The sequence below is a fragment of the Schistocerca piceifrons genome, chromosome 7 (assembly GCF_021461385.2).
Source record: "Schistocerca piceifrons isolate TAMUIC-IGC-003096 chromosome 7, iqSchPice1.1, whole genome shotgun sequence".
NCBI lineage: Eukaryota > Metazoa > Arthropoda > Insecta > Orthoptera > Acrididae > Schistocerca > Schistocerca piceifrons.
Window position 1 is genome coordinate 183,655,417 of NC_060144.1, and position 26,548 is coordinate 183,681,964.

General features: G+C 46.1%; 1 protein-coding gene and 1 pseudogene across 1 annotated transcript in view; one reads left to right on the plus strand and one right to left on the minus strand.

Annotated features, from left to right (window-relative positions):
* Positions 1–26,548, plus strand: part of LOC124805538 (lutropin-choriogonadotropic hormone receptor-like) — an 860,476-nt gene that overhangs the window by 473,102 nt on the left and 360,826 nt on the right. The gene's annotated exons all lie outside the window — the stretch shown is intronic.
* LOC124709265 lies at positions 3,053–3,170 on the minus strand (annotated as a pseudogene).

A 26,548-nucleotide genomic window follows, 5' to 3' on the forward strand; every position in this document is an offset into this window, starting at 1 on the left:
ACGGGGGGATAAACATCATACATTTTTTAAAAACTGTATATAAATGCAGATATAACTTTATATAAAGTAGAAAAGTTCTTGACCGATTTGCTTCAAATTTTTACACGATACTCAATTAACATTTGGACGGAGGAAATATGCTAGACATTTTTAAACATATATGCAAATAAATCATACAACAGGGAAACGTTACTGTAGCGAGGATAGAATCCCAGTGGTTGGTAGTGCAGGGTTGGGAGAGAATACACGAAAATTTAGACATCACTAAAAGCATTTAACAAAATCTGTCCGTTCCAAGAACGTTTCGACGCTTTACTTGCTCCCTTAGTGAGTTTTCATTCAGAAATTACCAATCTTCATTAGCACAATTAAAACATTGGAGAAAGTCAAACACAAATATAACCTGTTTCACTTATCTAGACATTTACTCAAATGGAATATACATAAGGCTGTGATAACAGGTCTGCTACGTTTGTCTCTTTCTCCACTAAACTCCGTTAGTTATACGTTCGTCGGAAACCTTATATTCACTGAGATTCCCCAGAAACATAAATAACCAACACTACAGCACAAACATCTACAACAGAGAACGTTTCTTTCAGATTTAGTTAATGCACCAACTCCCAGACCTTGTTGTGCAACAAACACATTTTGTCGTTCCCCTTACTGATAGCGGTTCTAGGCGCGCAGTCCGGAACCGCGCGACTGCTACGGTCGCAGGTTCGAATCCTGCCTCGGGCATGGATGTGTGTGATGTCCTTAGGTTAGTTAGGTTTAAGTAGTTCTAAGTTCTAGGGGACTGATGACCACAGTAGTTAAGTACCATAGTGCTCAGAGCCATTTGAACCATTTTTTTTGAACCCCTTACTGACAAGTCACAAGAATACATGTAACAGGCACGACTAGTGATACCAGACTAAGTCAGATCGCACTTAACACAGTCAAGAAAGCAACAGACTGTCGCCCGTAAACGAAGAACAAATAATATACACAGGGTTATTCTAAATGATGAACCTATTTTCAAATACTTTATATGAATGAAAAGAAGAAGTTTCAAAGTTTTTGGAGGGCGGCGGCGGGCGGGTGGTGGTGATCTCGGAAGCGGCCGGTAGAGTTCGCGTGGTAATAGGGCCGTCATTCCGTTTCACTGTCAGTTGTGAGTGAGATGGCGACTGTGGAGCACAAGGTTTTCTGCGCTCTTCAGTTCGCGAAAAGTGAGTCGCAAATGGCAGTGCATTCAACCACCAACTCGCTAAAGCATTAGTCTTTGGTTAAAGCAATTTAAACAAAATGGGAGTGTGTGCAAAGGAAAAAGAACAGGCACACCGCGTGTGTCAAAGGATGATATCCGACGAATTCAAGAAAGTTTTGTGCGCTGTCCCAGTAAGTGTATCAAAAGAGCCAGTCGAGAACTTGGAATACCTCAATCAACTTTATGGGAAGTTCTGAGACGGCGTTTACTGTACAGGCCCTACCGATTACAGCTTGTGCAGGCCCTCAACCCCAATGACAAAGAGAAGCTTCTAGCATTTTGTGGCTATGTGCTAGCAAAGATGGAAGATGGCGCATTTCTACAGCGTGTAACTTTTAGCGATGAAGCGACGTTCCACCTTAGTGGAAAAGTCAACAGACGCAATATTCGCATATAAGTTTGGAAAACCCACATTCACCAGTTCAACACGAAAGGGACTCACCAAATAGTTACTATTAAAATCAGTCTCGATCACAAATTTATTTATTCTGGTAACCAGTTTCTTCAGACCTACAAGTCAAATACAAAGTCTGATCAGAGGGCTACATACATCAAAAAATTATATAAAACTACAAAGTTATAAAACGATGAATTACCAAAATGCTGTATGAGCCACCAGAAGGAGGCTTTGCTCATACAGTATTTTCGTAATTCATCGTTTTATAACTTTGTAGTTTTATATAATTTTTTGATTTATGTAGCCCTCTGATCAAACTTTGAATTTGACTTGTAGGTCTGAAGATGACAACAGACGTGGTCGAAACCGGTTTCCAGAATAAATAAATTTGTGATCAAGACTAATTTTCATAGTAACTGTTAGTAATAACATTGATCACTGTCACCTCCCATGATGTACTCAAAAGTAATTAGACTCGCCAAAGATCAACGTGTTCTGTGCCGTATCCCATACAAAGGCTTATGGACCATTTTTCTTTGCGGAGAGAACTGTAACGGGAATCACATACCTGGACGTGTCGGAACAAAGGCTGTTCCATCAAGTTATGGAAGATTCACAGGACTTCATTTTCCAACAGGATAGGCACCGTGATGTACGAGGCTTTTTAAACGACACCCTTCCTGAGCTCTGGATTGGTCGCATGGGACTTGAGGAGCTGGCTCTGCACTTCTGCACTTCCTGATCTCACACCCTGAGTTTATTTCTTATGGGGTTATGTGAAGGAAGCTGTTTACGTACCGCCTCTACCAACCACTCTGAACGATGATCTACGCAACCGGATCACTGCTGCCGCGCACTCAGTAACTGCAGATACGCTTTCGCGTGTGTGGGACGAGTTTGGCTACCGTGTCGATGTTTGCCGTGTTGTCAACTGTGGCCGCATTGAACATTTATAACATTTATCACATTTCTAATTATTAAATAATTATAAGTTACAAATTATTACAAATTATTAAATTTATTAAATTGATACAAAACATTATGAAAAAAACGTTGAAACTTCCACTTTTCATTGGTATGAAGCTTGTTCATTTTGGATTTGTACTTGAATGAATATAAAGTTTTTAAAATGGATTCATCATTTAGATTAACCCTGTGTATCGACTCAGAGGAAAATTGTGAAACGGACAAAACTCTCCTCCCACACAGGCCATGAAGGCCCAAAGGTACCGACCGGCCGCCCTGTCATCCTCAGCTCAAAGACGTTACTGGATGCGGATAGAGAGGGGCATATGGTCAGCACACCGCTCTCCCGACCGTATGTCAGTTTCCGAGACCGGAACCGATACTTCTCAATCAGGTAGCTCCTCAGTTTGCATCACGAGGGCTGAGTGCACCCCGCTTGCCAACAGCGCTCGGCAGACCGGATGGTCACCCATCCAAGTGCTAGCCCAGCCCGACAGCACTTAGTTTCGGTGATCTGACGGGAACCGGTGTTACCACTGCGGCAAGGCCGTTGGCTAAACGGACATAATCCACCCACAATTTTACCAGGCAACTAGACAATGAATATTTGTCAAGAATATGTCTCATGTTGTCAAGTCACCCAATTTCAGGCAGTTCCTAGCACGCACTCAGCACTCTGTGGGCACTAAATTTAACATGCATAAACACCACTCCTTAAGCTAAACTAAACCAGTTATGAAAAAATGACAGCAACTAAACATCCATAAATACCACGCCCCAGACTGACCCCTTGCCTGAACTTTAATCGCACAGATAAGCAATCCATTCAGTTTCCCATGCCACTTCTAAACACAGAAATCCCATAAACTCTGCAACTCCTACTCCAAGCCTCTTTGCAACACACCGTTTCTTCTCTACTCTGGCCAATTGTCAACTATTACTGACTAAAAGCTTGGTGAAGATTCCACCGTAGCACCACTGGTCTGTGCCCCGATGAAAGCATCCTCTCCTCTCGGTGGTAAAAGCTCACGGTCAAGAGCCTTCTTCCTGTTCCCACCGAGTTCTGTCGCTGGCCACGTCGACGTCCTTGATCAGGCACGGACGGCGCGGACTCGTGAAGGAGAGGCGCGAGGCCGTGCTGTCGCACACAACGTCAAGATATTTAAGGGGTGGCGTGGAGAGTGACGTTGATACCACACAGTTACTAGCAAAAATCTCAAAAATTCTTGATCAGTTTACTTCATACATTTACACAATGATATAGTAAATGTTCAGATGTACGTAAGCTATACATTTGTAATACATACGCTAAATAAAAATAAATCTATTTTACTGTATAAAGATAAGTCGTTGTTTTACATTGTTACCAAAAACCTGTAAATACTTATATGCTTCATATATTTACGCAATGATCTAATAAATATTCAGATTTACGTAAGCTACACATTTTTAATATACTGAGTGTTACAAAAAGGTACGGCAAACTTTCAGGAAACATTCCTCACACACAATGAAAGAAAATATGTTACGTGGACATGTGTCCGGAAACGCTTACTTTCCATGTTAGAGCTCATTTTATTACTTCTCTTCAAATCACATTAATCATGGAATGGAAACACACAGCAACAAAACGTACCAGCGTGACTTCAAATACTTTGTTACACGAAATGTTCAAAATGTCCTCCGTTACAGAGGATACATGCATCCACCCTCCGTCGCGTGGAATCCTTGATGCGCTGATGCAGCCCTGGAGAATGGCGTATTGTATCACAGCCATCCACAATACGAGCACGAGGAGTCTCTACATTTGGTACCGGGGTTGCGTAGACAAGAGCTTTCAAATGCCCCCATAAATGAAAGTCAAGAGGGTTGAGGTCAGGAGAGCGTGGAGGCCATGGAATTGGTCCGCCTCTACCAATCCATCGGTCACCGAATCTGTTGTTGAGAAGCGTACGAACACTTCCACTGAAAGACTGAACTGTGCAGGAGCTCCATCGTGCATGAACCACATGTTGTGTCGTACTTGTAAAGGCACATGTTCTAGCAGCACAGGTAGAGTGTCTCGTATGAAATCATGATAACGTGCTCCATTGAGCGTAGGTGGAGCAACATGGGGCCCAATCAAGACATCACCAACAATGCCTGCCCAAACGTTCACAGAAAATCTGTGTTGATGACGTGATTGCACAATTGCGTGCGGATTCTCGTCAGTCCACACATGTTGATTGTGAAAATTTACAATTTGATCACGTTGGAATGAAGCCTCATCCGTAAACAGAACATTTGCATTGAAATGAGCATTGACACATTGTTGGATGAACCATTCGCAGAAATGTTTCCGTGGAGGCCAATCAGCTGCTGATAGTGCCTGCACACGCTGTACATGGTACGGAAACAACTGGTTCTCCCGTAGCACTCTCCATACAGAGACGTGGTCAACATTACCTTGTACAGAATCAACTTCACTGACGCTGACATTAGGGTTATCGTCAACTGCACGGAGAATTGCCTCGTCCATTGCAGGTGTCCTCGCCGTTATAGGTCTTCCCCAGTCGCGAGTCATAGGCTGGAATGTTCCGTGCTCCCTAAGACGCCGATCAATTGCTTCGACCTGTCGGGACACCTTAGTTCTGGAAATCTGTCTCGATACAAACGTACCGCGCCACGGCTATTGCCTCGTGATAATCCATACATCAAATGGCCATCTGCCAACTCCGCATTTGTAAACAGTGCACTGACTGCAAAACCACGTTCGTGATGAACACTAACCTGTTGATGTTAACGTACTGATGTGCTTGATGCTAGTACTGTAGAGCAATGAGTCGCATGTCAACGCAAGCACCGAAGTCAACATTACCTTCCTTCAATTGGGCCAACGGCGGTGAATCGAGGAAGTACAGTACATACTGACGAAACTAAAATGAGCTCTAACATGGAAATTAAGCGTTTCCGGACACATGTCCGCATAACGTCTTTTCTTTATTTGTGTGTGAGGAATGTTTCCTGCAAGCTTGGCCGCACCTTTTTGTAACACCCTGTACACACTAAATAAATATAAAGCTACACAAGTCATTGTTTTACTATGTTACCAAAAGCCTGGAAAATCTCTTGGCCAATTTACATATACACGGTGATTCAGCTGCCCCCAACCGATAGATTTTAAGCAAACTGCAACACATTCAAAAACAATGTGCAAGATTTTCGTATTCTTCCACTTCCTGTGCGCAAACTATTAGTCCTACAGAAATAATGAACAAGAATTTTTTGTAGGAAATTTAATGTAGTTACATTTTGTACTGGGATACGTTTTTGGTGGTGGCCACAGTTTTCGAATTACTCGAGAGAAACGCGTTTTTAAGGTCATTTTTGTACATTTTTCTTGAATAATTCGAAGACTGCAGCCTCCAGAAAAAGCGTATCTCAGAACAAAATTAAGCTACATTAAATTTCCTACAAAAACGTGCTGTTTATAATTTCCTTTAGGACTAACAGTTTGTGTGTAGCGAGTGTGAGAATATGAAAATCTTGTGTGTGATATTTGAAGGCATTGCGGGTGCATAAAACCCTTGGGTAGGGACAGCTGAATTACAGTCTGGAAAAATTTACTTCTGACTTTTCAAATTTTTACACAGTGCTTCAATAAACGATCAAACTGGCATAGGCTCCATATTTTTAACGCATATGTTACACAAATATATATATATATATATATATATATATACAATGTATAAAAGGGAAACGTTGCTAGCAACAGTCATGGAAAATTATTCATTGATTTATTTTAAGTTTGTACACAATACTCTAATAAACATTAAGATTAACTGAGACTATATGTTTTTATGAAGAACACTGTACTAAATTGGTAGAGGGAAGTCTGGCACGATATCAGGAGCTATCCCAAAAATTTAGTCATCTGAAAGTAAACAAGGCTCAAAGTCAGAGTGAGGGGGGAAGAGAAGGATATGGACAGAGAGGAAAGAGCAGATGATATTGCAACACCCCACCCGTCACTTAGCTGGTTTTGGCGTGTGTTCACCCCCAACTAATTGCCTAACAGATCAACAGAGAGTGCAAAACTGCTGCAATATCGGATAACGCAAAAAGTAATATGGCCCTGTGACTCCTGATCGAACTGCAGTGGTAGTGTTGACATTAATTTATTCAGAATTGATCACTTTTAGTTAAAAAGGGGTGCACATTGATGTTATATTCAGCTATTGAACACCAGATGCAAATGTTGAACATAAAATTAATTAAGAAAGTGACTTGGGATTTCAACTACTTGATTGGAAACAGATGCAGTCGATTAGCATAAATTTATTTTAACTCCCGACCTTCAATCATCACATTACAAGACTCCCCTATCAGGCAGTGGTAATAAATTGCGTTTGCGTGGAGTAAAGCGTAATAACTCAAAAGTAGTTCCTATTGGCTGACCCAGGCGTAATGCGAAGTGCAAGAAGAATTCTACAATACAGGGCCCATGAAATCCTCGTGGAAACTTTGCCGACGTGATCCAGCAAATTAATCAATGGCCGGAGCGGGCGCAATATCACCGAATACAGCGTGGCAGAGCGGCATCGTTGTGTGGACGTCGGCCGACCACATGGTGCTGCAAGGCTGCACTCATCTCTTCATTCCTAGCTATGTTGCTCAGTACTTAGCTGAACCAACACTTTCTATCTCCAAGCTCAATCGTTCCATTTGCTAAGTCCTAACCTGCAGAGATGCTCACTCTTTCTCAGGCAAGCTGAGTAAAGAATGCCACGTCTGCACTCTAGGCAAGCTGGGAACAGAAGACCTCTACTGATACTTCTCACAGTCCGCTCTTTGCCTCGGTTTCCCCTCCAGCAAAATCACTTACGCCAATTGCAGCACAAGTCGCATTAATTATGCATCGCTTCCCAGTGCCGACCAATGCCTGCTCTGTGAAGTGAACAAATTCCCATAAAATTTCCCTTCCTCTCAACTTCTGCTATTTCGCTCCTCCCAGGCCACCCATCAAGGTTAGCGTCTGCACAAACACCAATTTTTCCAGAATTCTGACTCCCAGGAGAGTACTTCAAATTCCTTGGTCCTACATTCCCATCAGAGGCCGCCGTATTTCATGCTGTCGCTCTTCACCTGATTTACTTCAGGCTCTGCAGACCGTGAATTCACCATGAAGTTGCTGTAGTCACGAACACGCATATTTTGACCTCTGTTGACCACTCCACCGCAGCTTTGCGTGGCTTTCTCGCATGTTTCACAGAAAAAGGGATGACCGACATTTATCAACAGTCGTAAAGTTCTTTGTCTGTTTCCCGGTACACCAGCATGCAGTCAGGGTCAACCACCCACTCACTGTCACTCATCTTAAGGCGGCTGGAGGCCGCGCCGCGTTACCGCTTTCTCAGAGCTTGAGCCGCCCCAAGCTGCCTATTGTTGCTTCCCTTAGCCACTCCCCGGGCAGCCACGGTCAATTCTGAGTACTTCGCTGGGGTAAACTAGCCTCCAGTAGATCGACGCGTTTCCACAAAGTTTTCATGTTGTGTGAATTACTTTAAAACCTTAAAGCCATCACCCGACATTAATTATTCCAATACGTCCATACTATACCCTCTACAAGATGCATTGTGCCTTGTCAGTCATTCTTGTTCAGCCGTACTGTTCGCTGAACGTGAGTTAGGTGATCTTTAATGACTTCATGTAAGGGGCATAGTTCTTGCCATCTTACAATATATAGAGAGAGGAGGAGGAGGAGAAGAGGACAAAGAAATGGGGAGGAGGGGATGGAAAGAGAGGCGGGACAAGGCGATCAGCATTTTCATCTAATTCTCACACATATTTAGCAATACCGAAGCGTTGACTGGTTTACTAGTATGATACAAATGAAGGTCAAACTGTAAAAGAAAACCAAAGAAGCAGGTCCTTGAGAATATCCTGTCATACTCATATAGGGACGTGGGACAATTGTAGAAAAGTAGGGGAATTTCCCTATATTGTAGCTGTAGTAGCTGTAGCTGTAGTTAGTGTTGGCTTGTTAAAAAACAAAATCGTTTATTGTTGTCACCACTTCTAAAAATTCGAATAATTGTTTAGTGACACATAGAATATTTCTTTGAATTATGTGGAGAACTGAGGTAGGCTGTAGTTATGTTAAGGCAAATTGAAACTTAAATCCATTTTCTAATACTAAATAACTAATGCGACATACCATACCATGATTTCCGTAAACGTGTTACAACACACATTTGTACTTCTGTATATTGCTCTGTGATTTATAGGTCTAACGTATTTTTTTCTTTATTGAATTCGATTCCGTCCCAGAGATGGGGGGGCAGGGGGCTGGCAGCAGCTTAATATACCACTCTGCAGCCTACAGAAGAGTTAAGAAAACATAATGAGAAGATAACAATCAATAAAAACAGGCGATAAAACGGTGGCTTTTTAAAAACTGTAAAATGGCGGAAAGTTGTGGAAGTTGACTATGCTAATGAAGATACACAGTAAGTTGACAGACACAACTAAAAAAACACAGTGACAGTCTGATTCCTGTTCGTAACACTGAAAAAGGGAATGTACAACACTGAAACTCACATAAACTATGCACTATAGAGAAGACACGAAGATGCCACACCACAGCCTAAGGTAGATGGCGGAGTGGGGGGAGGACCCGGACAGATGAGAGGAAAAAAAGGGCAGAGGAGAGGAGAAAGTAAAGAGGTGGAGCCAATTCAGAGAGAAGAGACTTAAAAAGGGGGGCAGGGCAGACACGAGGAGGAGTGCAGAAGGCAGAAGAGGGGAAAGCAAAAGGACTTGAGCGAGAGAATGGAGGCAAAGAGAGGGTGCATGAGGAAAGACACAATGGAAAGGGGGGGAGAGGGAGACTGGGGAAAGGACAGAGATAGGGAGGGGGAGGTGACGATCAGAGTTGATAGGATGGATAAATGGAGGGAGGAAGGGCGTCATCTGGGAAGGGGAGTTGACGGAAGCCACCTTGGGAAAGGAGATACATCTACATCTACATCTACATTTATACCCCGCAAGCCACCCAACGGTGTGTGGCAGAGGGCACTTTACGTGCCACTGTCATTACCTCCCTTTCCTGTTCCAGTCGCGTATGGTTAGCGGGAAGAACAACTGTCTGAAACCCTCCGTGCGCGCTCTAATCTCTCTAATTTTACATTCGTGATCTCCTCGGGAGATATAAGTAGGGGGAAGCAATATATTCGAACCTCATCCAGAAACGCACCCTCTCGAAACATGGCGAGCAAGCTACACTACCAAATAACCCTGTGACGAAACGCGCCGCTCTTCTTTGGATCTTCTCTATCTCCTCCGTCAACCCGATCTGGTACGGATCCCACACTGATGACCAATACTCAAGTATAGGTCGAACGAGTGTTTTGTAAGCTAACTCCTTTGTTGATGGACTACATTTTCTAAGGACTCTCCCAATGAGTCTCAACCTGGTACCCGCCTTACCAACAATTAATTTTATATGATCGTTCCACTTCAAATCGTTCCGCATCCATACTCCCAGATATTTTACAGAGGTAACTGCTACCAGTGTTTGTTCCGCTATCATATAATCATACAATAAAGGATCCTTCTTTCTATGTATTCGCAATACATTACATTTGTCTATGTTAAGGGTCAGTTGCCACTCCCTGCACCAAGTGTCTATCCGCTGCAGATCTTCCTGCATTTCGCTACAATTTTCTAATGCTGCAACTTCTCTGTATACTACAGCATCATCCGCAAAAAGCCGCATGGGACTTCCGACTCTATCTACTAGGTCATTTATATATATTGTGAAAAGCAATGGTCCCATAACACTCCCCTGTGGCACGCCAGAGGTTACTTTAACGTCTGTAGACGTCTCTCCATTGATAACAACATGCTGTGTTCTGTTTGCTAAAAACTCTTCAATCCAGCCACACAGCTGGTCTGATATTCCGTAGGCTCTTACTTTGTTTATCAGGCGACAGTGCGGAACTGTATCGAACGCCTTCCGGAAGTCAAGAAAAATAGCATCTACCTGGGAGCCTGTATCTAATATTTTCTGGGTCTCATGGTCAAATAAAGCGAGTTGCGTCTCACACGATCGCTGTTTCCGGAATCCATGTTGATTCCTACATAGTAGATTCTGGGTTTCCAAAAACGACATGATACTCGAGCAAAAAACATGTTCTAAAATTCTACAACAGATCGACGGCAGAGATATAGGTCTATAGTTTTGCGCATCTGCTCGACGACTCTTCTTGAAGACTGGGACTACCTGTGCTCTTTTCCAATCATTTGGAACCTTCCGTTCCTCTAGAGACTTGCGGTACACTGCTGTTAGAAGGGGGGCAAGTTCTTTCGCGTACTCTGTGTAGAATCGAATTGGTATCCCGTCAGGTCCAGTGGACTTTCCTCTGTTGAGTGATTCCAGTTGCTTTTCTATTCCCTGGACACTTATTTCGATGTCAACCATTTTTTCGTTTGTGCGAGGATTTAGAGAAGGAACTGCAGTGCGGTCTTCCTCTGTGGAACAGCTTTGGAAAAAGGTGTTTAGTATTTCAGCTTTACGCGTGTCATCCTCTGTTTCAATGCCATCATCATCCCGGAGTGTCTGGATATGCTGTTTCGAGCCACTTACTGATTTAACGAAAGACCAGAACTTCCTAGGATTTTCTGTCAAGTCGGTACATAGAATTTTACTTTCGAATCCACTGAACGCTTCACGCATAGCCCTCCTTACGCCAACTTTGACATCGTTTAGCTTCTGTTTGTCTGAGAGGTTTTGGCTGCGTTTAAACTTGGAGTGAAGCTCTCTTTGGTTTCGCAGTAGTTTCCTAACTTTGTTGTTGTACCACGGTGGGTTTTTCCCGTCCCTCACAGTTTTACTGGGCACGTACCTGTCTAAAACGCATTTTACGATGCCTTGAACTTTTTCCATAAACACTCAACGTTGTCAGTGTCGGAACAGAAATTTTCGTTTTGATCTGTTAGGTAGTCTGAAATCTGCCTTCTATTACTCTTGCTAAACAGATAAACCTTCCTCCCTTTTTTATATTCCTACTAACTTCCATATTCAGGGATGCTGCAACGGCCTTATGATCACTGATTCCCTGTTCTGTACATACAGAGTCGAAAAGTTCGGGTCTGTTTGTTATCAGTAGGTCCAAGATGTTATCTCCACGAGTCGGATATCTGTTTAATTGCTCGAGGTAATTTTCGGATAGTGCACTCAGTATAGTGTCACTCGATGCTCTGTCCCTACCACCCGTCCTAAACATCTGAGTGTCCCAGTCTATATCTGGTAAATTGAAATCTCCACCTAAGACTATAACATGCTGAGAAAATTTATGCGAAATGTATTCCAGATTTTCTCTCAGTTGTTCTGCCACTAATGCTGCTGAGTCGGGAGGTCGGTAAAAGGAGCCAATTATTAACCTAGCTCGGTTGTTGAGTGTAACCTCCACCCATAATAATTCACAGGAACTATCCACTTCTATTTCACTACAGGATACACTACAACAGCGACGAACACATCACCACCGGTTGCATCCAATCTATCCTTTCTAAACACCGTCTGTACCTTTGTAAAAATTTCGGCAGAATTTATCTCTGGCTTCAACCAGCTTTCTGTACCTATAACGATTTCGGCTTCGGTGCTTTCTATCAGCGCTTGAAGTTCCGGTACTTTACCAATGCAGCTTCGACAGTTTACAATTACAATACCGATTGCTGCTTGGTCCCCGCATGTTCTGACTTTGCCCTGCACCCGTTGAGGCTGTTGCCCTTTCTGTACTTGCTCAAGGCCATCTAACCTAAAAAACCGCCCAGCCCACGCCACACAACCCCTGCTACCCGTGTAGCCGCTTGTTGCGTGTAGTGGACTCCTGACCTATCCAGCGGAACCCGAAACCCCACCACCCTATGGCGCAAGTCGAGGAATCTGCAGCCCACACGGTCGCAGAACCGTCTCAGCCTCTGATTCAGACCCTCCACTCGGCTCTGTACCAAAGGTCCGCAGTCAGTCGTGTCGACCATGCTGCAGATGGTGAGCTCTGCTTTCATCCCGCTAGCAAGACTGGCAGTCTTCACCAAATCAGATAGCCGCCGGAAGCCAGAGAGGATTTCCTCGGATCCATAGCGACACACATCATTGGTGCCGACATGAGCGACCACCTGCAGATGGGTGCACCCTGTACCCTTCATGCCATCCGGAAGGACCCTTTCCACATCTGGAATGACTCCCCCCGGTATGCACACGGAGTGCACATTTGTTTTTTTCCCCTCTCTTGCTGCCATATCCCTAAGGGGCCCCATTACGCGCCTGACGTTGGAGCTCCCAACTACCAGTAAGCCCACCCTCTGCGACCGCCCGGATCTTGCAGACTGAGGGGCAACCTCTGGAACAGGACAAGCAGCCATGTCAGGCCGAAGATCAGTATCAGCCTGAGACAGAGCCTGAAACCGGTTCGTCAGACAAACTGGAGAGGCCTTCCGTTCAACCCTCCGGAATGTCTTTCGCCCCCTGCCACACCTTGAGACGGCCTCCCACTCTACCACAGGTGAGAGATCAGCCTCAATGCGGGCAATATCCCGGGCAACCACAGTCGTAGTCCGATCGGGGGATCCGTGGGACGAGCTGGCCATCCCTGACAAACCCCCATCCGGAAACCCACAGTGATGCCCATTGGCAACAGCCTCAAGCTGTGTGACCGAAGCCAACGCTGCCTGAAGCTGGGAGCGAAGGGATGCCAACTCAGCCTGCATCCGAACACAGCAGTTGCAGTCCCTATCCGTGCTAAAAACTGTTGTGCAAAGAACGTCTGAACTAATCTACAGAGAGCGCAAAGAAATCGATACAAAATTTAAACGGTTATTAAACTACAAGATTGCCTTGTAAATGCAGTAATGCTGCTACTCGCGCACTGCTGATACACTGCTCGGCGGCGGAAGGAGACTACGCGATTTTACACTATTCGGGTACTAAAACGCGATGCTACAACTCTCAAATATTATAATACGCCCGAAATTTATGAATTAAACAATGCAAGTACCAAAAACACACAAAGAAATTAAGAAAAACTATGTAACAAATGAGTGAGCTAGGAGTATACGACTTGCTGCTGCAGCTGCTTATCCAACGACGGCAGGGAGCACACTGACTATGACCAACCGACACTGACCGTTCAAAACAAAAACAGAAGACAAACGACTACGCAAATTTATGCTAGAGGTGGAGGGTGGGTGGGATGCAGTGGTGAAGGCGGGACAGTGGACGGGGGTTGGAGAGGAGAGGAGAGGAGCAACCAGGGGATGGGAGGGATAAAGCCTGTGGGAAAAGGAGCAAATGGGGGGAATGGAATCGGGTCATAGAGCATGTGCATGTGGGACAGGAGGAGTATACAGAAGATGAGGCAGAGTGCATGGTGCTCAGGGATCTAGAGAGATTTATAGAATTTGGGGGGGGGGGGGGGGCAGATATCCAGGCGGGACTGGCATAACAGAGAATGGTACAGATCAAGAATTCGTAGGTGTGGAGGATGGCAGAGGGATTCAGCCCCCATATCTGACCAGAGAATAGTTTAAGGAGAGAGAGGCAGTTGTGGGCTTTGGATTGGATAGAGTGGAGATAAGGGATCCTGGTAAGGTGACAGTCAATGGTGAGTTCAAGTTAGGTGAGAGTGGGGGAGAGGTGGACAGGACAGGCAGGGATGGCAAGGGAAAAATCAAGGAGCCAGAAGGAGTGAGTGGTAAGACCTGCCTGGGTCTTGGAATTTTTTTATTTTTAGGAGCCACTGGTTACACGATGTGGCAAAAACATCAAGATAATTCTGGAGAATGTGTTGGAATTGATAAAGGGTAGGAGTGAGGGCAAGGAAGGAGCTGTCATTCACATACTGCAGGAGGTGGACTGGATTGGGGGGGGGGTCATATCTGCTGTGTATAGGAGTTAGAGGAGAGGGGAGAGGACGGAGCCCTGGAGCACACCTGCGGAGGGCTAGAAGGTGCGGGAATCTGTGGTATGGACAGTAATGTAGGAGGGGCAGCGGGAGAGGAAAGAGACAATCAGACGGACAGAGTCGATACGAAGGGCGTAGGTCTGGAGTTTAAACAGAAGACCAGGATGCCATACGCAGTTGTAGGCCTTTTCGAGGTCTAGGGAGACAGAAATGGCGGGGCGACTGGAGTTAAGCTGGAGGGAGAGGATTGCAACAAATAACTTACATGGATAAGATAAATTAGCGGGAAAATATTAAATACAAGACTGCTTACTATATAGGACAGCTAACATCGCTATTTGTAACTTCTCCTGAGGGCACCACTACGTTGCCTTTAAAATCAGTTAGAAAGTTGTAATGTGACGACAGGTTAAAATCTACGTTGGTTCTGCGAGAAATGTGTCCACCTTCTGCTGCAGCCAACAGATGGCGCTACTCTCTCGCTGTTCGAATTGTGCCGCTAACACCGCTCCCAGCTGCTGATGTCTACATCCCCATCGGCCATATGGCGCGCGAGAAAGAAGTTGTTACCCTCGCGGATAACTGTGACAGGCTGGTCTTTTGCTATTGTGGCTGCGCCGCAGAAGCCGACAAGTCGCGCTGTTTCTCTCAGCCGTGGCAGAAGTTACGGCGCCGCCTCAGCGAGCGGACGCCTACGTTACCGCCGGCCGAGAATGGACGGCTCTGCGGGAGGCCAGCCGCGAGCATAAAAACGCCGCCGGACGCCTACCTGGCGGAGTGACACCCGGCTGCCGTGAAATTAGCCGCCATCGCTTAGCGGCGGCAAGCCGTACCCCCGGCGCGCTGGCCGTTCTCCAGGGCGTTTGTCACGCGCACAATGGAGCGGGATTTGCCGCGACCCGTTCCTCAGCGGACCTGATTGTGAAACCTGTAGCGCCCCGCACATCCACCCCGGCCCGGCGGGATTGCGGTGCCGTTTTGTCCGCGAGAAAGCGACGGGTGACACAGCTACTTGCCGTCGTGCGGGAGAAAGCTGCCGGCGACAATTGGCGCCATTTGGCCGCATTGTCTGCTCCGCGGGTTTCCGGAACAGCGTGTCACCGCCGGCTTTGCATTCGTTCCGTTCCGCGCGTATTGTGTGCGTGTGTGGTGAATTGCTTATAGCGTCGTTCTGTGCTATATGTGGACCACAGTCTGTAACAAAGGAGGGTGGATTCGTTTTGACATATCAGACCAGCTGTGTGGCTGGATTGAAGAGCTTTTAGCAAACAGAAAACAGCATGTTGTTCTCAATGGAGAGACGTCTACAGACGTTAAAGTAACCTCTGGCGTGCCACAGGGGAGTGTTATGGGACCATTGCTTTTCACAATATATATAGATGACCTAGTAGATAGTGTCGGAAGTTCCATGCGGCTTTTCGCGGATGATTCTGTAGTATACAGAGAAGTTGCAGCATTAGAAAACTGTAGCGAAATGCAGGAAGATCTGAAGCGGATAGGCACTTGGTGCAGAGAGTGGCAACTGACCCTTAACATAGACAAATGTAATGTATTGCGAATACATAGAAATAAGGATCATTTATTGTATGATTATATGATAGCGGAACAAACACTGGTAGTAGTTACTTCTGTAAAATATCTGGGAGTATGCGTACGGAACGATTTGAAGTGGAATGATCATATAAAATTAATCGTTGGTAAGGCGGGTGCCAGGCTGAGATTCATTCGGAGAGTCCTTAGAAAATGTAGTCCATCAACAAAGGAGGTGGCTTACAAAACACTCGTTCGACCTACGCTTGAGTATTGGTCATCAGTGTGGGATCCGTACCAGGTCGGGTTGACAGAGGAGATAGAGAAGATCCAAAGACGAGCGGCGCGTTTCGTCACAGCGTTATTTGGTAAGCGTGATAGCGTTACGAAGATGTTTAGCAAACTCTGCAAGAGAGGCGCTCTGCATTGCGACGTAGCTTGCTGTCCAGGTTTTTGAGAGGGTGCGTTTCTGGATGAGGTATCGAATATATTGCTTCCCCCCACTTATACCTTCCGAGGAGATAACGAATGTAAAATTAGAGAGATTCGGGCGCGCCCAGAGGCTTTCCGGCAGTCGTTCTTCCCGCGAACCATACGCGACTGGAACAGGAAAGGGAGGTAATGACAGTGGCACATAAGGTGCCCTCCGCCACACACCGTTGGGTGGCTTGCGGAGTGTAAATGTAGAGGTAGATGTAGGTGTAAGGTCTACGAAATACCAAGGGAAAGGGATGTGGGGCACTGAAAAGTTTCTAACTTTGTTCTGAGAGAATATATTCTTATGAGCCAAAACATTATGACCACCTGCTTATAGCTTGTTGTCCGTCTTTGGACGAAATACACCACTGATTCTGCATATCAGGTATCCTGCAGTTTGTTGGTAGGTTTGTGGAGGTATACGGCATTAGGTGTCTGACGACAGGTCGTACAATTCACGTAAATAACGGGCCGCTGCTTCACGTATTCGGCGCCCGATAGCGACCCAGATGGGTTCTATAGGATTTACATTAGGCAAATTTGGCCGCCAAGATATCGGCGTGAGTTCACTATAATGCTGCTCAAGCCACTGTAGCATCTTTCTCTCTCCGAGATACCGATAATTCTATTGATGAAAGACAGTACCGCGTGAAGGGATGTAGGTAGTTCGCAGCTGTCAGCGTGTCCTCGATTACAGCTACAGGTCCCGCGCAAGCGCATGAGGTCGTCTTGCCACAACATAATACTGCTCCCACCAGTCTGCGTCCGTGGCACGCTGCACGTTTCGAACCGCCGTTCACCTCGCTGACGGCGTTTGTGAAGACGACTATCAACTTAGTGCAGCAAAAATGTGATCCACCCGAAGAGCCGACACATTTCTGTTGATCGACGGTTCAATTCCGATGGTGCCCTGCCCACTGCAATCATAATTGACGATGTCGTTGCGTGGTCTGCTGCGGTGCTTCATGTTCAACGTACCATGAACAGTGTGCTCCGAAACACTTGGGTATGCACCAGCATTGTGCACTTTCGGCAGAGGTCCCACAGATCAGCATCTATCGTACTTTACAGAGCAGACAAGCCTCCGAACCCCACGTTCTGTGAAGAGTCGTGGAAGTCCAACCATTTAGAGCGCAGTGGTGGATTCACTTTCCAACCTCTTTCCGTAGATGCTCACGACTTTAGCAAGTGAAAATTCGACGAGCTTAACCGTTTTCGAGATATTCGTTCACAGGCTGTGCATAATAATAGCTTGCCCTTTGTCCACGCCGCTTATGTCGATGGATTTCCCCATCTGCCGCCCACGTCCTCCATGTCTGCTCCACTCACATACTTTTGTTAGTGCGTCGTGCGGCCGCAACGCCACCAGGTGACATCCAACTCACGGTGGGCAGTGGTCACTATGTGTTGGCTCATCAGTGTGGTTAGTTGTTATATGCTGTCCATTTCTGGCTGCAGAGTTCTGTGTGCTGGGAACTATGGTATGGGCTCTCCAGTACGTGTGTGTGTGTTAAATAATTTATTACATCGTTCTGTGCTTTATGTTGACCACAGTCTGTAACAAATGAAGGTGGATTAAATTTGACATCTCGCAAGTTCTACGAAATGGCAGCGGAAGGAGATGCCGGGCCGTTAAAAAGTTTGTGGCTTTGTTCAGAGAGAAAAGAGTTAGATGCAGAGTTGTGTGTGTAGGGAACTGTCGTATGGATTCTCCAGTACCACGGCGAGCACAGAGTCTGGAATGCTTACTCAACGGGAACATTCATTATTATTTCATGCATTCCATACAGTTTTCCGACGATCTCGCCCCATGAGCCATTCGTGGCCACTAGACAGCGGTGGGAGTTCCCAGAGGACTGCTGAGGCAACACAACAGCAGATGGCGGCGATACTGCTCTTGCTGACGCAGTGTGCCAGCCATACCATTCAACGAAGCCAGCGGCAGACGTAAGCTGCCTGCGGCCTGTGGTGGCTGCCAGAAACGTGGTATTATCTCAAACTAAAGATTCTCAAAGGCCAGCTGACGTATCAGGCAATTATAAACACCTAGCGAGCTCGCCCCAGAAGGTTCTGTTCGATGCTCAGAACCAGCAGGGATAGGTGTTGGCTCGTAGATCGTCGGCTTCATCTTGTTCTAGGGACTATTCAGTGAGGTTGACGTAATATGTAAATTAAAGATGTAGGGGGAACAAAAGAAAGGGAAAGAACTGAAGATATCAGCTGCCCTGGGATTTTACAGTGGAGACGAGTGAAAATGCGTCCCATATCAGGACTCGAAGTTGCGATCTCCTGCTTTGTAGGCATAGGATATGTCCTAAAGAACAGACACCAAACGTTCATGTAATTGTTTATGCCTCGATGGGCTATGAATCCGCAACCATCAGTGGAGATACACATTTAAGTTCATCACCAGCAGGAAGGACATGGCCGGGTACTGTAAGTGGTGGCGCTAAGTGGGAATGCGAGACGGCCAGGTAGCATGCAGAGATAGAAAGCTCATTTGCAATTAACACTATAAGTAATGTCATCAGTTCCTTCCCTTTCTTCCCAATTCACCTTAAGTTTACTTAATATATATCACAGCTGTGGATTCCGTGTGCTGTCTGTTCTTTTGGACATGCACAAAAGATCAGCCACCTCGCATTCTTATAAGAGGTTGGCGTAGCCTACCTGTATACTCGACCGATAACTGGAGCGGATAATTTGCAAATCAAATTCACCATGCTCCTATCAGCTGAGGTGGAAGCATTCATACTCCCTGCGGCCAAGTGCGTTATGGCAGGTGGTAACTGATATATCCGGTTCATTGGAGATATCCACAAAAGAAGCAGGTAGTCACAGTAACACAAGTTTATTTCTCTGACACAATGTTTACAAAATTTTCATTGTATTATTGAGAAAGCTAAGCAAAATTCTTCCACATGCGGTCGTTGCTCGCTGCGGTAAAGCTACTCTGTTAAGCTTGTGCGCCGGCCTATATAGCTACCTTGCAGAAAGGTCCGTGTGGGTCTTTTTTCGGCTCTAGATGCTGCGGATGCGTGAAAATGTGCGGTCCGACAATGACTTCCACCGTCGCCGTGCACGCCGTCTGGCGGCCTGTCCAGACCGCTGTCGTCTCCATGTGCTGGTCCACGAAGTTCTGGAGTTCAGAGTTCCCGATTTTTTCAGTAGGGGCAGAGCTGGCGGCAACCAAAATGATTTACAAGTAGGTTCCCATCACTTATAGACCTGTGGAAAGACAGTGTTTTGCTTTGATATACCACGTAGCAACACAGTCAATAACTGACAACCAAATGCAGCTTTGTAGGATGCTGCACGAGCACCATGCAGCACACAGGTGAAGAATTACGTCGGTGGCTGGCACACATATCGAGTGGCTGACTGCAAAGGCCTGCCTTAAGCTCAATACAGAACACCGCTGCGGGGACGCACTTTTACTCAATATACACTGATGAAAAAAAAAATAGCAGCACCAAATAGGAGTTCTGAGACCTAAACGAAAGTTGCTAGACGTGTTTGTACATCTGAGAGTTAATGTCTATTCTAATTTCGAGTCAGTCGCATAGGAGTAGCGCTAGGAACGCCACTATGAAAATGCAAATATACACTACTTGCCATTAAAATTGCTACACCAAGAAGAAATGCAGATGATAAACGGGTATTTATTGGACAAATATACTATACTAGAACTGACACGCGATTACATTTTCAGGCAATTTGGGTGCATAGATCCTAAGAAATCAGTCTCCAGAACAACCACTTCTGGCCTTAATAACGGCCTTGGTACGCCTGAGCATTGAGTCAAACAGAGCTTGGATGGCGTGTACAGGCACAGCTGCCCATGCAGCTTCAATACGATACCACAGTTCATCAAGAGTAGTGACTGACGTATTCTGACGAGCCAGTTGCTCGGCCATCATTGATCAGACATTTTCAATTGGTGAGAGATCTGGAGAATGTGCTGGCCAGGCAGCAGTCGATCATTTTCTGTATCCAGAAAGGCCCGTACAGGGCCTGCAACATGCGGTCGTGCATTATCCTGCTGAAATGTAGGATTTCACAAGGATCGGTTGAAGAGTAGAGCCACGGGTCCTAACACATCTGAAATGTAACGTCCACTGTTCAAAGTGCCGTCAATGCGAACAAGAGGTGACCGAGAGGTATAACCAATAGAACCCCATACCATCACGCCGAGTGATACGGCAGTATGGCGATGACGAATACACGCTTCCAATGTGTGTTCACCGCGATGTCGCTGAACTCGGATGCGACCATCATGATGCTGTAAACAGAACCTGGATTCATCCGAAAAAATGACGTTTTACCATTCGTGCACCCAGGTTCGTCGTTGAGTACACCATCGCAGGCGTTCCTGTCTGTGATGCAGCACCAAGGGTAACCGCAGCCATGGTGCAAGTTGATAGTCCATACTGCTGCAAACGTCGTCGAACTGTTCGTGCAGATGGTTGTTGTTTTGCAAATGTCCCCATCTGTTGACTCAGGGATCGAGACGTGGGTGCACGATCCGTTACAGCCATGCGGGTAAGATGCCTGTCATCTGGACTGCTAGTGATACGAGGCCGTTGGGATCCACCAAGGCGTTCCATATTACCCTCCTGAACCCACCGATTCCATATTCTGCTAACAGTCATTGGATCTCGACCAATGCGAGCAGCAGTGTCGCGATACGATAAACCGCAATTGCGATAGTCTACAATCCGACCTTTATCAAAGTCGGAAACGTGATGGTACGCATTTCTCCTCTTTACACGAGGTATCACAACAACGTTTCTCCAGGCAACGCCGGGCAACTGCTGTTTGTGAATGAGAAATCGGTTGGAAGCTTCCCTCATGTCAACACGTTGTAGGTGTCGCCACCGGCGCCAACCTTGTGTGAATGCTCTGAAAAGCTAATCATTTGAATATCAGAGCACCTTCTTCCTGTCGGTTAAATTTCGTGTCTGTAGCACGTCATCTTCGTGGTGTAGCAATTTTAATAGCCAGTAGTGTATTTTGTCATAAATATACTCTGCAAGGGTCATGAGCATAAGTTGCCTTTGGACTTGGTGAGCTGATGTCATTGAAGAATGCCCTTAACACTTTTTTTTATTTTTTTAACGATGCACTGTATTAGGGCTAGGATGTTCCTTCTGTGGAACTGCAGAAATACTTGGCAGGAATGTAGCCACTGTACAGGATTTCTGACAGCGGTGGTCACCAGAACGTACGGTCGTAAAAAGACCGGTCTGTGGACGGTCACGTGGTACTACCCGAGAGGGAAACTCATCATTTTTGGCGTATGGCTCTGGGGCATTGTACTCTATCTGCAGCAGCAATCTGAGCAACTGTTGGTACCACAATGACACAACGAACTGTTACAAATCGGTTACTTCAAGGACAGCTCCGAGACAGAAGCCCTGCAAGTACCACTCCATTGGCCCCAAACCACCGCCATTTGCGACTTCAGTGGTGTCCTGCAAGAACTTATTGGAGGGCAGAGTGGAGGTCTGTTGTGTTTTCTGATGAAAGCTGGTTCTGTCTCCGTGTCGGTGATGGCCGCGTGTCGGGTGGGAGGAGACCAGTTGAGGGCCTGCAACCTACCCACCTGCCTGCGTGCTAGACTCATTGGACTTACATCTGGAGTTATGGTCTGGGTTGCGATTTCGTATAACAGCACAACCTCTCTCGTCGTTATCGCAACCTGACTGCAAATTTATAAGTCAATCTGGTGTTTCGAGCTGTTGGGCTGCCCTTTATGAACAGCATTTCAGGACATGTTCTCTAACAGGATAATGCTCGCCAACATACCACTGTTCTAACCCAACAAGTTCTACGGAGTGTCGACAAGTTGCCACCGCCTGTTCGATCGCCAAATCTGTCCCCGATCGAGCGTATATGGGACATCATCGAACGACAACTCCAGCCCCATCCATAACCAGCATTAACGTCTCTTTATTGAGTGATTAGGTGCAACAGGCGTGGAACTGCATCCTACAAACTGACATCCGGCGATCGGGAATATACTTTGTTGTCTTAGCAGAAGAGCCAACACCGTGTTACAAGTGGAGGCCGAAATGCACGCGTTTTAGCTCACGCAGGCTGGCGTGAGGTCTGGAACATGACAAGGAATGAAAATTCAGAAAGCGGACGTAATTAGTTTGATACTTAACTTTAATCCATTAACGATGAACGTCGCTCTTGACGGTACATGATTCACAAGAGTATCTGTTCAGAATAGTAACTGAATATGGCGCCTTACTAGGTCGTAGCAAATGAAGTACTGAAGGCTATGCTAAACTGTCGTCTCTGCAAATGAGAGCGTATGTAGACAGTGAATCATCGCTAGCAAAATCGGCTGTATAACTGGGGCGAGTGCTAGGGAGTCTCTCTAGACTAGACCTGCCGTGTGGCGGCGCTCGGTCTGGAATCACTGATAGTGGCGACACGCGGGGTCGACGTATACTAACGGACCGCGGCCGATTTATAGGCTACCACCTAGCAAGTGTGGTGTCTGGCGGTGACACCACATACTTCATACTACATCCTATGTACATATGGAAAAGTCTATGTTGTAATGACTGGACTATCAGTCAACGTGAGGATCACCGACCACAAGTGGCATTGCAGGTTGGGACAGGTGGAGTAATCGGTCTTGGCGGACCACATATTAAACTTCGCCGACACGGAAGGTCTTTCTGTAGAGAACAACTATCACACCCGCATTTCCAAAGAAGCTATAGGAGTATACAGACATGACAACAGCTTTAGCAAGGAAGTAGAAAGACTCGAGGTGAACGGATCCTGGATTCCCGTGCTGCAGCGAACGACCGTTGCAGGTAGCAAGGGGAGAATCGCAGCGGAAATGGCCACGAGAAGCTAGGTACATAAAATACGCGGTCGCGAGCTCGACTCCAGTCCACCAATAGCAACGGAGGGTGAAGCTTTGACAATGGCAGCCACTCGTTCGGACGAAACGTCAGAAAAATCGTTAGACGAACGTCGGCCGAGGAAAGCGAGATAGAAGCCAACAGACAGTTGTTAATAAGTGGCCACGAAAGTCTTAACAATTTTGTGATTGCTCAAAGCACACTTTCTGACACTTGAGGAAACTCATCACATAACATCGAAATCGTGAAGAGTCTGTTCTGCACCAAATTGTCAGTAAAGACTCAATATGCACATTCGTATGGCCATCTCTGAAAGCTCTTACCCATTTCTGTACCATGTACCATCCCAACGCTCATAACGTTTTCTCCGTACACTTCACTGCTCTGACGATGAATTTCAGCCGCTTTCGCGTCTTTAGCACAGTGCGTACATCACAGTCGACGGGATGCTGAGTTGAAGGAGGCATCTCAAATACAAACCAAAGTATTGGTGGGAATTGCGTAGGAAACAAGATTATGGTATAGGCTTCCATGCAAAAATATAATTGCTAGGAGAAGTTCGTCTTATTTTTATTTTAAAATGGTATTTAAAACGCGCCTCGTATATCATACAATATAAATACTTCGCCCCACTGGGATTAACTTTAGAAAAGGGACACTCAGTGTAACCTACAACAACGCAAACTGGTCAATAAGGTTGCACGGCGACACCCCACTGTGACCTAAACCCTAAGCAAACACGGACTGTCAACATGGATAACATTTACAATCCACAGAACAACCAAATTTCCGTCAGTTATGACGGCACATAGAAAGGAAACTTGAATCATTAAAGGCTTATCACTAAAATACAGTTTATCAAATAATTAACTGCTTAGCAGTAATCAGGTCTCACATGCCGTTACAGTCTGGAACCGCGCGACCGCTACGGTCGTAGGTTCGAATCCTGCCTCGGGGCCGGCCGGAGTGGCCGAGCGGTTAAAGGCGCTGCAGTCTGGAACCGCACGACCGCTACGGTCGCAGGTTCAAATCCTGCCTCGGGCATGGATGTGTGTGATGTCCTTAGGTTAGTTAGGTTTAAGTAGTTCTAAGTTCTAGGGGACTTATGACCACAGCAGTTGAGTCCCATAGTGCTGAGAGCCATTTGAACCATTTGAACCTGCCTCGGGCATGGATGTGTGTGACGTCCTTAGATTAGTTAGGTTTAAGTAGTTCTAAGTTCTAGGGGACTGATGACTCAGATGTTAAGTCCCAGAGCCACTTCAACTTCACATGCCGTTACTTTGTTTCATTAACATACAAAATGCTTATACAAGCCACGACTCCTTACTCAACAAGCCCAATAACGGCCCTACCATGTTTCGTCAGTGCAGAACCTTGGAAATACACTATTGCAACCACAGACTCAAAGATCAGCACAACAAAATTGCACAAAGTACTCTTATCCAAGTCCTTCCAGTCGTTATAAGACAAATCTTTCATCCGTAAACAGTTACTGTCAACCAACTGCCTTATTCTCTGGCCCTACAGAGGTGAACATCTGCTCCTCCAACTAAACGATGCCTCATCTTAACAGCTGGTCACAGCCAGTGTTGACCATTCACAGCCCCGTTGCCTTGCTAACTCCATGCTATCCAATCCAGATCTGGCAGCACTATGGAGTTCCCTGCAAGTCGTGTTCGCTGTCAGTGGCGGGATACAACCACTGCTGCGCCGTGACTACTTCATGCTAACGAATGGTCCCTCGTCCTCCAACGCGCCTTATCGTACAGACACCGACACATCCTTAGCCGGTCGCGACGTACCCAAGCAAGCTCGACCGTCTGCGGCATGTTGCCCCTGGCGGACTTGTCAGCCGCTTTCCACTGAGACCTGGTGCTGGCTTCCAGAAGATGTAGCTGATTCCTTACTGGTCGTGCAACTCGTCTACACCGAACTTTTTTCACTGTACCAACTTCATGGGCCGACCGTGCCAATCAGAACTCCAGCTCCTACGACGCACCATGCAGGATTCACGGTTCCACTCAGAGACTTGTCAGTGTTATCCACAGTGACTACACGCAGACTCCCAATCCAAGTTCCCCCTCCAGTTCCGTACTTCCAGTTGCCTTTTGCTGTCCTACAGCACAAGAGCTAACCTCTGCAAGGTGCTACCTCCCCTAGATCTTTGATACCCATACCCCCTGGCGCCACTGGAGTGCACGACAAATGTTGGCGCGAACCACTAGATGAGGCGAGAATACAAGCATCTGCAGGGTGCCGAGTGGAGACACCTGTACATTGTCAGGAACCTGTGTTGCAGAACGTCGTTCAGCGCTCATAATTATGATTATCAAGTTAGTATTTAATAATTTAGATTTCTAGTTCTGTGTCGTTTCGTCAACCGCGACTAACTCCGCATGCCAGTGACACGGTGACTCCCATTATCCTCTCGGCTGGCAAGGCTGCTACTTAGAACTTCTGATATTTCAAAAAATATAGGGAATCCGATGCATCGTTAATACAAAAATATCGTAATCGACCCTCGATGTACTGACAAAAAGCAACCATATATCGAAAGAAAAAATATCGTCTTATCGGGATATAAAAATATCAGCTGCACATTGTAATACTGCCAGTTTCAGAGTTGTATACTTTAGTATTGAATCATTATTAAATATTCTGCGCATCAACGAGCTAGCAGCCTACCTATCCCTCTTCGAGCAAAAATTCAAAGAAAAACACTTAATCTGAAAAATTTGTAAGTTAATCTACGTCTACATCTACATCCATACACCGCAAGCCATCTGTTGGTGTGCGGCGGCGGGTACCGTGAGTACCTCTATCGGTTCTCCCTTCTATTCCAGTCTCGCATAGTTCGTGGAAAGAAAGATTGTCGGTATGCCTCTGTGTGGGCTCTGATCTCTCTGATTTTAACCTCATGGTCTCTTCGCGAGATATACGTAGGAGGCAGCAATATACTGCTTGACTCCTCGGTGAAGGTATGTTCTCGAAACTTCAACAAAAGCCCATACCGAGCTACCGAGCGTCTCTCCTGCAGAGTCTTCCACTGGTGTTTATCTATCATCTCCGTAACGCTTTCGCGATTACTAAA